The sequence below is a fragment of the Notamacropus eugenii genome, chromosome 1, assembly GCF_028372415.1.
Source record: "Notamacropus eugenii isolate mMacEug1 chromosome 1, mMacEug1.pri_v2, whole genome shotgun sequence".
In the NCBI taxonomy this organism is placed as follows: Eukaryota; Metazoa; Chordata; class Mammalia; order Diprotodontia; family Macropodidae; genus Notamacropus; species Notamacropus eugenii.
Genome location: NC_092872.1, coordinates 261,169,159 through 261,185,004, shown reverse-complemented (window position 1 = coordinate 261,185,004; position 15,846 = coordinate 261,169,159). Strand labels below are relative to the sequence as shown.

The 15,846-nt window shown below is 43.7% G+C and overlaps 2 pseudogenes; one reads left to right on the top strand and one right to left on the bottom strand.

Moving 5' to 3' along the window:
* Nucleotides 1–2,396: 2,396 nt before the first annotated feature.
* LOC140517497 (SNW domain-containing protein 1 pseudogene) lies at nucleotides 2,397–4,206 on the bottom strand (annotated as a pseudogene).
* Nucleotides 4,207–14,967: 10,761 nt separating this feature from the next.
* LOC140516348 (protein BUD31 homolog pseudogene) lies at nucleotides 14,968–15,434 on the top strand (annotated as a pseudogene).
* Nucleotides 15,435–15,846: the final 412 nt, after the last annotated feature.

The following is a 15,846-nucleotide window of genomic DNA, read 5'->3' as shown; positions in this document are numbered from 1 at the left end:
GGAGGCTTCACTCTTCCAAAAGGGGAGGGAGAGAGAGAGAGAGAGAGAGAGAGAGAGAGAGAGAGAGAGAGAGAGTGAGTGTGTGTGTGTGTGTGTGTGTGTGTGTGTGTGTGTGCCTGTCTGTGTCTCTGTCATGATTTTCTGGTGTTTTTGTCCTCTGCAGGGCCCAGGAGGATGCCCATAGACTGGAGCTACACTGGGACACTGACCTAGGGAGAACACAAGCCTGAAGTGGAGTTGACAGTCTGGCAGTTTGAGAGGAACCAAACTGATGACTTTGGGACATGTCTTTTTTTCAACAGCCCCCTAAATAGGCACCCTGGCCCCAGGAAGGGGATTTGGAGGCATGGGATGTTACAAGTTCTTGCTCATGGAAGTCCTCTTCCAGAATAGGCTCTGAAGATACATTTTCCAGGCTCATCTGCCTCAAGCTGGTGGAAGCCTCAGACACCTGCCATTTATTGATCAGTGCATTGTCTGGATCTTCTGCCTTCCCACCCAGGTTCCAAAATGTGAACTAAAGCTTCCCATTGTTTTCTTAGTCTGTGCCATGGCATCAAACACCTGAACTCCATGATTCTGGTAACTTTGCCATTGTATATTTCCCAGAGAGAAGATTCTTTTGGCAGAGGCCAGTCCCCATGTCTGTCTCAGCTGCTGCCATTATGCTTCTCCCCATATTTATCCTGGTCCTTATGGTCTTTGATAGGATTTTGACTTCTGCTCCCAGACCAGTATCTAGATTTCTCTTTCTTCCCATCCTGAGTCCTAGATTGTGACCAGTGTCTCAGTTTGTGGTCTTTGTCTTAGCTTTAACTGAGTACTTTTCTTTTTCATTATCCTATCTCACTCAGTGTTCAGAGCCTCTTTGCTTCTTGGGTGCTGCAGCACTGGGCATTAGAACTTCGAGTTCATCGAGGACACCCACAGCTACTTTCACATCATCTTCATCAAGCATGATCCGGACTGTAGGATGGTCTGGTTGGCAAAGTTCTGCAGGCAGGTCCTTGAGCCTCTCCTTTTCCATCTTTGATTTACTGGATTTGTGTTAGCAGAAGGTTTTCCTGGGGGCTGTGTATACTGTATGAGATGTGTTGCTTCTAAGAGAGTCTGCGTAGGGCAGCATTTTTGGTGAGGAAACCTGGCAAAGTGTCCAAGGTCATTTTTCTCAATCCTTCTATGTTCTCTTCAAGAACAGCCTTACTTTGTTGAATAAATCAAATCAAGGATCCCAAGGATAGACTGAGGCAAGATGAAGGAGTTCATTGGAGTGTCTTTCATGCCATGGTATCCACATTCCTCAAATAACTCATGATTCCTATTCCTCACATTACACAGAATTTGTCATTTAACACAGACATATATGAACCTGAAAATGTTGGATCTGTTATTTGGTATTTCAGTCAGACCTCCTAGGATGTCAGCTAGATTGTCTAAGGCCTCAGCCAGATGTCTCTGTGCAGTAGAGAGCCCTGGGGGCAAGGAGATAAGGTGGGGGAAGGGGGGCCGAAGTTAGTGTCTATCAGGAAGAAGCAATGTTAGATCCAAGGCCAAGGGGTGTCTTGGATACATCCATGCAATGCAATTCTTGTTGGTTAAAAACAGCAAAGAATTCCTATGACTTCTCTTCCCCCTTCACCAATGGGGGTGACAGTTTCTGTTCTTGAATCTCCTGTGACTGATGTTGAGATGAGGTCAGTTGTTATACCTGAAAGGGGCCTGAGGTACTAAGGGATGCAGGAACAAAGGTTTCACACTGAAATGGTAATGGGTAATCCTTTGAGTATAATTTATTCACTGTGCAACTTTGCCCCTGAATCTGCAGTGGTGGCTTCAGGCCTTCATCAAAGGAACTCTGTGTATTCTAGTTCTCTGGCCCTTGGGTTCCCTACAGGGTGTAGGAAGATACCCACTGACTGGGGCTTACCTGGGACGTGGACCTGGGGAGAGTACAAGAGTGAAGTTCAATTGGTGGTCTCAAAATTTGGGAGGAGAAAAAAGAGTGGCTCTAGGGAAATGCCACATCTGTATAAACAAGCAGTCTCAGTGGTTGAAGCTCCTCTCAAAGAAGCAGTCACTCCTAGAACCAGCTCCCTGACTAGGTTCACCTGCCCAGGAAGGGCACCTGGATGGAATGGGTGTTGCAAGTTCTTGCTCAGAGAAATCTTCATCCAGAATTGGAACTGGACATGCATTTTCTGGGCACATCTGTCATGAGCTGCTGGAAGTTTCAGACACCTGCCATTTTGTGTTGTAGTATGGAGCTTCAGTCAGTGATAATAAGGTGGGCAAAGGTGGGCTTACTCAGAGGGGGAAGCAAAAGCCTTACGCTGAAAGTGTGTTCCACCATCGTTAGAAATACAGATTCATTTAAAGTTTACTTCCCTTTCCCCCCAAATCCAGTAATAAAAAGGAGGGGGATGCAGAATCCCAGATTTGCTTTTCATCCTGACCATTCACAGAGAATTCCCCAATGATCATACTCTCTGATTTAAATAGTTCCTTCTCTTCGAAAGGCTACCCCACTCCTTCCTCCCCTTCTTGCTTTCAGGTTGATGCTCTTGAGGGCAGCTGCTCTCTGGGGGTCTTTTAAACCCTGCATGCTGTTTGGCCTCTTTCAAAAACTTGTCCAGACCAAAGGGATCTTCCTCAAATTGCACTGGTCCTTCTCGGCCTGGCTGTCCATGTTCTCTGGCTGAGCCAGAGAACTCCTTATCTGGAGTAAATGTGCTGGTTTTTCTTGGGGCCTCCAGGTCCTCACCATACATGTCTTTGTCCAGATTTTTGCTGGGTCTGTAGATATTTTGAGCCATGTTGTTGCCACTTCTCCATGGCTGATCATAGACATTATAAATGTCATCTTCTCCACCAGCAAATCCACTGTCCATACCCTTCGTCTGGTTAAACAGTCTCTGGTCATGCTGAAGTTCCTTGGAAGTCCGAGGATTGGGCACCCCAAGGGCAATGACGTCACTGATATCTCGATCCTCCTTTCTCTGTGGTTTTGACCTCTTCTCAGGAGCTGTCCTGTCACGTTGTCTCTCCCTGCATCGATCGCATCTTATTTCCTCTCGTTCCCGAGCCTCCCCATGCTCTTCTTCTACCTGACTCTTGATTCCAGCTCGTCTCTTCCGAGCTTTCTGGGCCACTTTTCGGAGCTTTTCCTCATGTTTCTCCTTTTCCTTTTGGGCCATCTTCCTCTCCATTTGAGCCCGCATCTCCACTGCCTGCCGAACCTTTCTATCGGCAATGTAGAGAGCTTCAGCCAGTTTGGCGAAGTTTTCATTAATGCGCACTGTCAGCAGGCCTCTCCCATCAGCAGCCAGACGTTTGTCTAATGGAATAGTGTAGGCCTTTGCATTTTTCCAGTTGGAAATACAAGGTGGAATCTTCCACTCTTGCTGCTCCTTGACGGTCATCATTCGACTAAGAGAATGCATGACGGGGGCAGGAGGAGAAGGAGGCCCACGAGGAATTTTCTTATTAATTCTGAATCTTGGAGGCTGCATCGGATCTGTCTGCATTTCCACCATTCGAATGACTCTTTGCTTAGCTCCGGAATTGAAAGTTACTCGTTGCTGAGATGCTGTGTAGCAGATATACTGAGCGGGAGCGGCTTTCTGGGCTGCTAGAACTGGCAGAGCAGCAGCTACCTTCCGAGAGATTGATTTCTCTAGGGCTAGCCTTGTCTTTTCTGTAATCTCTTTAATGGCTTCTTCATCAGGTCTTTTCAGGCCTGGGTCATCTGCATTCCTGACTTCTTTGGGAACCAGGTCAGTGTACTTGCTGTAAATGACCTTGTCCTTTGACCGTCCCTGTCGCGCAATTGCATCGTATTTAATGTTTCCTTCTGCATCCACCTGAATGGCCAAGGCATTGGACACTTTCTTCTTTTTTCCCATATCCAGTGGGTACTGGGTCACATGTATTTCCGGAAAGGCACCTCCGTCTCCAAAATCCTCTATCAAACGGGGTATCCAACCTTTCCGATACCCGTAAAGGGGAGGTTCTCTTCTTGACGAGACCAGTGCATTCTGCCTTGCTCTCAGGGATCTTGCCCTTTCCTCAGCCTCAAGCTGTTGCTGAGAAACCCGAGTTGGAGCAGGTAAAAAGTTGGTTAGGACCATCTTCTTCCGCTGCTCCTAGTGCTCCGGGTGACTGAACTGTGGGGGGTCGGTGCACACGTTGGACAACAGGGATGGGTACTCGAGGTTGGCAAGCTCTTTGGCGGGCGCCAGCTCGTCTAGCCCTCACTACCGTCTCGCCTTAATCTAAGTCTGGTTTCTTTACCCCGACGAATTGTTTTTTAACGTTTTGAAGCGTGCCTTATGCTCCTTCACAGATACATCTATTGCCAAGGTGAAGACAATGAATGCAACTCAAAGGATCGACAGCACTCTCCACCCTTAACCAGGTTTTCCTCTTAGGAGTCTGCATTCCCTCGATTTATATAGGAATAAGTACCCCCCACAAAGCACTACGTCAAGGAAGGGTGGGGGTCTTCCATTTAAGTACTAAGGAAAAGGAGGTGTGAATTTGGACTTCAGATGTAATCTCCCCCTCCTCCTCCCCCCCTCCCCCCCCCCCCACTCAACACCTGAAAGAATTCGCTGGAAGTTGACATTGGTCAAAAGAACCTAAATAAGCCTGTGATCCCGGCGGCTACAAGAGGATGAGTCTGTGAAGTGCAGAGAAGGTGTTAACTCGTATTAGCTAGCAGGACTTTCCTCTTCTGGGACTTCCAGGGATCAGTGAATTCGCAAGTCCGGTTTTTTCCCCTACGATTCTGAAGTCTTGTTTTCCGAGGCTGGCACCTGAAAAAAGAGGGCTGGTGTGTGGGAAAACACAGGCTTCATTTAGTTCAAATGCTACCAGACCTGCAGCTGATCGCTTTAAGATGGCAAGGTATATGCTCCACTCCTTTATACTGCCTAGATATTTTTAAGAGTCAAAGATAATATTGAATATTATTGCTGAAACAGTGCACTTTCTCTATTTTTTACTTTTGAAATCTATTTTAATTTTAACTTTGACATGATTAGTATCTCTGGTTTGAAAAAAATATATACTAAATTCTATTTCTGCCGTTCCAACGGTGTGTTTTAAACCAAGGTCTCTTGAATCCTGGGCCTTAGCCCCATAGGGAGGATCTGAAACTGAACACTTCCTGTGTGAGGGAGCCCCTGATTCCTTGTTCAGCGCCTCTGGAAAGCACGGGAGATCCTCCAAGCATTGGGCTCCTCATGGCGGTTGTACAGGGACTCCAGCCACTGCTACTTCTTTCTCCTGCTGAGCTTGGTGGGATCTGAGACCTTGAAGAAGGCTAGGGCAAACTCCACCAGCCACTGGGGGTCAGTGGTGGTGACCTCCCTCATGTGCTGAGCAGTTAGGTGGGCAGGGCGTAAGATTGTGAACTTGGAGTCAGGAAGACCCCAGTTACCATCATGCCTCAGACACTGCTGGCTGTGGGAAGCTGGGTGAATGATTTAACCCCTGCCTGCCTCAGTTTCCTCTTGTAAAAGGAAAATAAATAATGTCTACTTCAAGGGTTGTCATAAGAATCAAATGATATCATATATGTAAAGTCTTTTGTAAATTATACACTAGCTATAGCAATGCTGGTGTTTTTGTTTGTTTTCTTCATAACTGAATACTGTGTGAGAGAGAAATTCCCAAATTAACCATAGATCTCTTAAAGGGACCACGTTGCATTGATCTGTATTACCCACCATCCCAGCCTGAGGTAGGCGACCTATTTAGGAAGTGACATTAAAAAGCTAAAATGTCATGTGTTCAACAGCAAGGAGGGAATGAGGAGAAACAGATTTCCATTAAGAAGGTGGGTGCCCTCAGCTTGTTGCCACAGGATCCCAGTGTCTGAGATTGAGAAACTCATGAAGGAAAACAGAATCATAAAAACACATGAAACAATTGAAAGTCCATCAAAAACTTTACCCACTTTTCCAAAGGAGTTCTCACAACAGCCTTGAGATGTAGCAGACACTAACAAGACCCGTGATGTCATCAGGTTTGGGAGCTGACTTAAGAACTTCCTTCTGCTCCAGCGGATGGACACCTTCCCTGCAACAGAGATTCTTAAAAAGAGGCCTGGATCACAGAAAACATCTGTGACTTAGCCAAGATCACACAGGAATTAAGTTGTTGAAACAGGACCTGAAGCAGGCTCTTCCTACTTCAGAGGCCAGCTCTCTGCTCATTATGATGCACTGTTTCTCTCACAGATTATTCATCTACACATTCACAGATAGGGAAACTGAGGTCTCAATGACTTGCTCACAGTCACGTAGCCAGTGAGAACCGGGATCTTCCTGATACTATATCCAGCCCTCTGTTCACTGTCTTAGGTCCAGAGTGGCTCAGGTCCAGTTCTGTGGTCCAAGAAGTTGTGTCACATGATATTACAACATGGTCCTTCACAAAGACTTCAACAAAGAGCCCCAGACATTGATTCATCTCCATCAAGTGCAAGAGTTTGTTAAACACTGAGAGAGAATCCCAGGCTTTAAAACCACACGAACTTTCTAGGAGCTTAGGTTCTAAGGAAGGAAGTGAGGCAACTCGTTCTGAAGACATGCACAGAGAAAATCAGTCCCTGAAATGGCTGTGGAAGTGCGTGCCCTGATCAGAAGCCAGTGTGACCAATGGGTTTTTTTTTTAAAGACAAAACTTGGAAGTGGGATGCCCTGAACTCAACTGATATGAGAAGAGAGGATACAAGATCCCAGGGCTACACCTCCCTTACTGTATTACCTAAGGTGCATCCCTCCTTTCTCAGGTCCTCACTCTTCAGCTGCAACAGGATGTGAGATTTGGGGTGGGGAGGTGGTAGTGGAGGAAGAGCTTTAGGAAGGTGACCTCTTTGAATTGGGGGAACTCTAGGTAGCTAGAATTGGATGCCTGGTACCTCAAATGAATGATGGAGGATGGAGGGTAACACTTTCAAGCTGAAAGACTGGGCATTTTCGCACTGACAATGGAGTCTTTTGAAAATGAAGTTTGTGTTGGGCAGACTTGGGGCTGCCCACAAACTCAGCCCTCAAAAGGAAGTCATGGTACCTGACACAGAATATTTGGTCATCCTGGCGAAGTTATCTCTCAGGACAATATTTTAAGATAGGAAATTTGGGAGTGAGGAAGGAAAGGAAGTTGCATTGCTAGGGGGATCTTCCCCACCCAAGATTCCTAAAGCCCATGAAGTTACTGTTTCCATCCCTAACACTAGGTTAAAGGTGATTCCCCTTCAGCAAAAGAGATCATTCCTTCAAGGAAAAGCGATTCTGTGTATCCCAGCACTTAGTCCAGGGCTTGGCATACAGTAAGCACTTTCCTAAATACTTGTTGACTGACTGACTACTATGTGCCCACACTAGTTTGGGGGGAATCCAGGGCAAAACCAAAGTCTCTGTCTTGTAATTGCTTAGTAATACTTAGTATGTACTTTACATGACTTGTATGGAAGCTTTCTCTGGACCCTACCTCTCCTCCCAATCCCTACCCATAGTGGAATGGAATCACATGCAATTCTTGGGGCTTAATCTTTGGGCAAAAAGAAAAGTCCTTTAGATTTGTGGATACTTTTGAAACAGTTATTTAAGGTGAGGAATCTGGGAAGATGGAGTCAGTCAGAAAACCTTTAGCTCTCCAAATTTCCTCTGAAATGGACGGACTGAGACAAGGCATAGGCAAGAGTCAATTGAGAATTTGGGAGCCTCTTTATTAGCTGGCAGCTGTCCTCAGAGGAGGCAGCCCCAAACAAAGGTGTGTGTGTGCCTTTAAAGCATATTAGCACTTCCCTGTACAGCCTTGAGGTTCCAATAGCACACATTTTTCACAGAAAAGTTTTGACAGGGGTTCCTAGGTGCTGTTAGGCAAGGGGGCACAACAGAGAGTGGCTGCTAGGCGCTCCCTGCCTAGAAATTCAACAGACATTTCTCAACCCAGGGGCTCTGGGGCAGGGGGGGAAATAATGTCCACTTCACTCCCCCCTTTTCATGTAACTAATTTAAATGAGGGACTCATCAGAGTCCAAAGGGGTATAACTGGCTTGACGTGTGAATGATGTATCCACGCCTTGTGTCCTGCGACCTTAACCGCTGATGGATTTAACAGGATCACTTGAAAAGACCCGGTCCACCAATGTTCAAGCAAGGATCCCTGGGGTAGTTGTTGCTTGATATAAAGATCTGAGAGCACTCTGGACCTCGAGCAGAGCCTGTAAGGACTTAAGGAGGGCAGCATTAGAAAATCGGGAAGCCAACATCCAGAGTGAACCACTCAAGGAACAATGGGGGTGGAGGGGGGTGGCTACTCCAAACATGATTTCGAAGGCGGACAGAGAGAGAGAGAGCTGCGGGATTGAGGGCACACCTATCCCGAAGCAGGGCAAAAGGAAGGAGACTCACCCAGGTCTCGCCAGTTTCAAACTTTAGCTTGTCAATATGCTCCTTCAGGGTCCTATTCATCCTTTCTCCCTGGCCTGAACTCTGGGGCCCAAGTACATGTACTCAAGCACCCCACCTTGTCCCCTTTTAAGCAGATGGGACCCAACATATTTTGGGATAAGGGATGAAGGTCTCAGCTTCTGAAACTGCTTCCTGCTGAGACTGGACGTAGAGCTGACCCTGCCTCACAGGGTCCCAACATTGGAGGGGTTGGGTCTTTAACCAGTATGAGGAACTTGACAATTCAGAGGGTGATAGGCAATATTACAATTCTTGAGAAAGGGATGTCCCTCCATCAGGTCAGGGAACCTGGTGGAGGGAGGCAACTTACAGACCCTAACACAGAGAATCCCACTTAATTGCTCATGTGCCTTTAGAAAAGAGGGGAGGGGGAGAAGCAAGACAACAGTACAACAAACAGTGGGGAGATTTGAGTGACTTCCAGGTTTCAGCTACAGCCCACAGCACTTTCACAAAGAAAGCTGGTAGCTGGTAAGGGGGGGGGAACCAACTGATGGTCCACAAGCCCTGGATACCTGAAAGTCAGGTATCCAAGGAGAAAGGCCTTATGGAAAATTAAATACAATCCTCACATTCTTTCCCCTATACCTTCTTCCCTTCATCTATCCCCTTTATTTACAAGGGGACTATCCCATGTTATAAGTACAGATACAGAGATTTAAGATACAAAGGTAGATCAATGAGTTATCCATTCAGAGGTTCCATCTCATCTGATGCAGTTTTCTGATCTAGATGCTCCTTCAGTCCATCTTCAGTACAGCATCTCTGCACATTCTTTATCTTCTTGTAGAAATCCGGATGTCCACTCTCCTACAAAGCTGACCTTAATACCATTTTAGATGACCATTCTTAAGCTTTATACCCTTATCACTCTACAAAATCAAAATTGGGATTTTGGCCAGTTGTCATATTTAAGAAATCCACATTAGAACCCAGTATTTACATCTTACATTCAGATCTTTTAAAGCATTTACAACATAGGCCACATACCATTTTTCTTTTAACCAACTGAGACAAAATAATGATTAACTATGTATGCTAACCTCACAAGCCTTATTAACCTGATGGTCTCCACACTATTACTAGAAATTAAAAGAAAACCCTAATTTATTGTTGTTAAGTCTAAAGTCCTAAACCTCATAGCTTAATTTTAGACTTAACCCCAGATGTTCCCCTACCAACAATCTGTTATTTCATAAATCTGATATTAAACTTACAAAACCTTTGACTATAGGAAATTGCCACTAAGAGTAGGGATATTGCAGGGAAACAATATCTCCCTAACTTCATGTCAATTCCAGGCAGGAGCAGATTGTCAGCTGGCATTCAGCCAGGCTTAAAATCCACCACATGTCAGTGGGGAAATTGAGTCAGGAGAATCCTACCTCAGCCCAGGCTGAACAGCCGTTCTCCCAACTTTACCATCACAGGCTTACTGACATCATGGATTGGATGCTCAGACCACCTTTCTTGCTATCCATACCTGGAGTTAGACTCAGAAGAACAGTCAGTTAATAGTCCCATGAAATCTTAGAATAGCAAGTTCCAATAATCAGGTTTCAGATATGACTATAATTTCATATTGGCTAAGGAACATCTTTGACTCTGTTTGAATTCAGGTAGGGGTGAAATTTTCCAATCATGCAGTATCTGTATTATAGCCAGACTCAGGAACAGTCAGGTGGGAAACATTCCTTTATAAAAGGACACAGTGGGGAAACTGACCAGGAGGATCCCATCCTAGATGGAGTCTAGAATTGTCCCCTCAGTGTTTCCTCTCCAGATACAAATCTCACCTGATAACAGTACAGGATGCAGGATCACAGTCCCTCTGAGTAACTTGTGGCATATTCTTTCAGATACTGATTTAATGCAGACAACTATACCCAAATTCAAACTTAAACAAAAATTTTTATGGTCCCAAATGCTTTTACTTTAAACAGCAAATTTAACTAATCCCAACTTAAAGCCAAATACAGTTATTTGTATTCCCATGGAGTTGAAATAAGCAATGAAGATTAACAGGACTCACATACATAAGAGATTTCATTTCAGATCCTTCCTTCTCAAATTTAAAACTTGTCCTGATATAAAAGCCAATTGTTACAACTTTTGAGCAAGTCACATTCATTATTTATGAATTATACAAGCCAAACAATTTTCTTAGTACTGATGACCGTGTCCACATGAAAGGGGCCTTGGCAGTTTTACAAAATAAAAGGAATTGGCATAGATCCCATGCCTGCCAACCCCAAACATATAGGAGGACTGTTCTGAATGGGCAGAACCAGTCTAAATAAATTATTACTCCATTCATTTCTTTCCACGCATAGTAATCAATTAACAATTTTAGGTTTAGCATTAAAACAGCAGCTCTTTAGCTGTAACTTTTTTAACAGGCAAATACCTGGTTTTCTAAATAACATAACTGACTTTACACAGCTTTTCCAACATCTTTTAGTTTCAACAAAATTCAGATTACAAATTGCTTTCTCTAACACCATTTCTGGATTACAGAGTAAAATAAAAATCTTGATGGTTCTAACTTTTACTCAAGAAAATTTCGCAAATGTGTCCACTCCTTAAAAATATTGAAAGAAAAAGTTGTGAAACTGTAAGTGGAAGTGAGGGAGACTCTGGAACAAAAGTCCAGTGGTGCCTAGTCTCCTCCTTTTCACTTGGGAGTTTCAAAGCTTTATCTCTGAGGTGTCTTTTTTTTGTTTTGTTTTTTTGCATTTTCTCAATTTGTCTTCTTCCCCGTGTGTGGGGAGGCTTTAGAGAGACCTTAGGGTTAGGACGGGGAATCAAATCTATCCAGATGCTGATATATAGGATCTGATCCGGATGGCCCAGATCCCCATTCACTATTCTCTGTCCTGCAATGGATTTATCAAAGGTCCCCTCGGGTGGCCAATCCACCCCAAAGGTGGGCCACTCCTGTTGACCAAGCAAAGCTAATTTCTCCTTGGAGACTGTGTACCCATAATCAGCTGCAGCTTGTTGGAATTATTTAAAACACTTTATCATGAACTGCAATGGGGTCTCGGGACCTGATTGTTTTTGGCCCATGATCCCAGGAAAGGAGAGTAAGATACAGAGTCCGATTAAACTGGGGCTCTAACAAAAAAAACACAAAACAAGAGAAGACAAAACGCATGGACAGACACAGTTAGACAATCTGGACTCAAAAAAAAACCCCACAAAACAGGAGACAGACAAAATGCAGAATGAAGACTCAGTCAAGCGGTTTGGACTCTCGGAAACCCAAAAATACAAGAGAGCCAGACAGATACAGAGTGCAGAGTCAGTCAAGCAGCCAGGACTCTCGGAAACCCAAAAATACAGGAGAGTCAGATCAGGACCTCATGCAGTGTCCCATGGAGGCCAATAAGGGCGTTTTCTGCTGCATCCAGCCTTGCCACTTACTCTACAAGAGTACTCACCTACACAGACGGGGGGCTCAAAATGGCCAGATCAGAGGAATTTTGCTACTGAGAGCCTGGTTTGCACAGCTGTGCTTTGAGATCGGAGCTGGGGAACATCAATCCCAGTGGCCACCCCCTGAAGTCAAAGTACAGTCCAGCCATCCAGGGCAGATGGTTTGCCTGTGCACACAGAGCCAAAGGCCATCTTGGTGGGACCTCCAAGTGAAATGGACTGACCGAGACAAGGCACAGGCAAGAGTCAATTGAGAATTTGGGACGCAGGGTTTAAAAGACCCCCAGAGAACAGCTGCCCTCAAGAACATCAACCTGAAAGCAAGAAGGGGAGAAAGGAGTGGGGTAGCCTTTCGAAGAGAAGGAACTATTGAAATCAGAGAGCATGATCATTGGGGAATTCTCTGTGAATGGTCAGGATGAAAAGCAAATCTGGGATTCTGCATTCCCCTTCTTTTTATTACTGAATTTGGGGGAAAAGGGAAGTAAACTTTAAATGAATCTGTATTTTTAACGATGGTGGACCACATTTTCAGTGTAAGGCTTTTGCTTCCCCCTCTGAGTAAGCCCACCTTTGCTCCCATCATTAGCATTGACTGAAGCTCTGTACTACCCAACATAAGCAAATTAAAACTACTATAGTTTTAGTGACATTAGTTTTGATAGAATAACATTTCATAGTAGATCTATCCTTGTGCATCAAATATTGAGTAGTGGGGGAATCTTCAAATAATGGAGCTGTCCATTGCTTGTTGAACTTTGAGCTGTGTGTTTTGAATATGTGTGTATGAGTGTGTGTATAAGTGTGTGTTACCTGTGGGTGACTGATAGGGATTTAGCACTTTTTTTTCTACTGAAGGACTATTTTTTAATTATTGTATTTGTTTTCTACAATCACTTCCATGTATCTTAGATTTTTTTTCTCCTCTCCCTCCTTCCCACCTCCCTCCCCACGATAATCTTATATAGGTTCTACTCAAACATTTTTATTAAATACATGTTCACCTTACTTGTATTGCATAGAAGAATTAAAATAAATGGGAGAAACCATAAAACAAAGCAAAACATAACACAAGAGAAAATGGTCTGTTTCTTTCTACAATCCAATTCTATAGTTTTTTCTCTGGATGTGGAAGATATTTTGCCTCAAGAGCCCATTGGAATTTTTTAGGTCCTTGCATTGCTGTGAAGGACTAAGTCAACCCGAAAATTTCCTCGAACACAGTGGTTGTTGCTGTACACAAAATTCTCCTGGTTCTGCTCCTTTCATTCAGCATCAATCAGTTCATATAAGTCCTTCCAGGTCTCTCTGAAGTCTTCCTGTTCATCACTTCTTATTGCACAATAGCATTCCATTACCTTCATATATCACAACTTGTTCAATCATTCCCCAATTGATGGGCATCCCCTTGATTTTCAGTTTGTGGCCACCACAAAGAGAGCTGCTATAAATATTTTTGAACATGTGGGACCCTTTCCCATTTTTATGATCTCTTTGGGATACAGTCCTACAAATCAAATTGCCAGGTCAAAGTGTATGCACATTTTTGTAGTCCTTTGTTTAGCAGCTTTTTCTGCAGAGATTAATCAAGAAGAATTCTTCTATCTCTCAATAGCTCTTGCTACAATATGCTGGGACCAGAGGACCCTAACAAGCCAAACACAGACATGCCCACCCATCAGCCCAGTGCTTTTGCAAGACTCAATAGTAGAGCCCACTGGTGGCATTGCCCTTGCTTTCCATCTACTCTCCAACTTGTTCCTTCATGCTTAACTCTTCGGAAACTTCTCTCTCATTTTATATATTGTTTCCTCTCCCCCAATAAAAGATAGTAAAGCAGTGTTACTAATAACAGATTAGATCGGGAATATTTTCTTTTCCTGGGGTCTTGAAAGGGTTCTATCCTGGTACTATAGTTAAGTAGAATATTTGTCTACAGTCTTGTGGGATGGGTTAATGTTATCATTTACATTGTTTTTCAGACATTTTATAACAGATCAACTCAGTATTGGTACACATTGATCTCTCTGTGAATAGTGAGGGAAGAGAAAAGAGTGAAGAGAATGGAAGAAAACCAATAAAGAAGCAAAGAAAAGCTGGGCAGCTTTGAAAACAATGTTTAGTATTTATTATATAGATTTTCTAGAGATGGACATTGTTTTACATTGAAACCTCCTTTATGCTCTACTGTGCGATGTTTGTGTTTTTTTTTCTTTCCTCGTTTTGTATTTAAGTTTAAAATAAAATTACAAAAATAAAAAATACCAATGATTTAAATAGAGTGTGTGATTTTGAATTGCAAACAAAAGCCAAGGTTGCTCACATTCTCTTGGTGGAGAGTTGGGGAGAAACAAAAAGAAAGGAAATAGGAATTTCGGGAGGGACAGGGCCTTGCCATCTTACAGCCATCAGCTTAGGGTCTGGCGGCATTTGAGCTAAGTGAAGCCCTGTCTTTACACCTACACCAGTCCTTGTCATTCAGCTGACAACTTTGGAAAATTCAGAATTGTAGGCAAGGGACTGGACTTGTGACTTCACTGATCTAGGAAGTCCCAGATGAAATACCTTCTAAATAATAAGACAAGTTAATACCTTTTCCACACTTTATAGTTTTAGCCTCTTATAGCCTTTCAGTTCCTGGGTTTACTTAGGTTCTTTTGGCTAGAGTCAACTTTCCTCCTACAAATTGTTATTTCAGTTGTTGGGTGTGTGGATTACAATTACTGTCTGAATCCACATCTTCCCCCCCACCCCCCAGGTACTTCAGTTAACAGCCATTCCCTTCCAGTCCAACCTTCCTGGGATATTTAGGGCAGAAGGGATCGATCAGGGCCCCACATCAAGATCACTGCTCTTCTCTCATTTTTCTCTTTGTACTCTTGGGAGACATCTCATTCACCAGAGTGAAGACCCAGCAAGAAAGCTGGGCCCTGAGCTAGACCTAACAATAGTCCTTGACCATAACCCTTTGAGTGAACTCTGGTTTGGCTAAATCACAGAACTGACTCAGGCCACAACTGGTGGGTGGTCTTTGGAGCAGTCCAAGATGCCTAAAGTCAAAAGAAGCAGAAAAGTTCCCCTAGATGACTGGGAGCTCATTGAATCAACCATGGATGACTTGGATCAGAGGATCAGAGAAGCTGAAACTGAACCTCACGAAAGAAAAAGGGAAAGTGGAAGATTCATCACCAGAAAACAAGACACATATTTGACCTCTTTTATAAGAGGAAAGCCATAAGTAGAGAATTGTATGAGTACTGCATTCATGAAGGTTATGCAGATAAGAACTTGATGGCCAAGTGGAAGAAACAAGGCTATGAAAATCTCTGCTGCCTGCCTTGCATCCAGACTCGGGATACAAACTTTGGAGCCAACTGTATATGCAGGGTTCCAAAAAGCAAGTTAGAAGTGGGGCGGGTCATTGAATGTATGGTCGTGACTACTGGGGATGCTCTGGAAGTCATAGACCCACAGAGATCAATGCTACCTTTGTTTTATTCTTCATCTCCATGAGTTGCTATTTAAAATGACCACTTTTTCCTGGATAACTCTTTTTTGGTTAATTTTTTTTTGTTTTCAATTTCTAACAATCACTTCCATAAGTTTTAAATTTTTCTCTCCCTCCCCCCTGCCTTCTCAGGATGGCATGCAATCTTACATGCGTTCTACACATACATTCTTATTAAACACATTTTCACTTCAGTCATGTTACATAGAAGAATCAAAATTAATGGAAGAAACCATAAGAAAAACCAAAGCAAGACATAACAAAATAGAAAATAGTCTGCTTCATTCTGAGTTCTGACTCTGTAGTTCTTTGTGTGGATGTGGATGTCATTTTGCATCAAGCATCCTTTGGAAATGTTTTAGGTCCTTGCATTGCTGTGAAGGGCTAAATCTATTCTTAACAGTCCTCCCATACTGC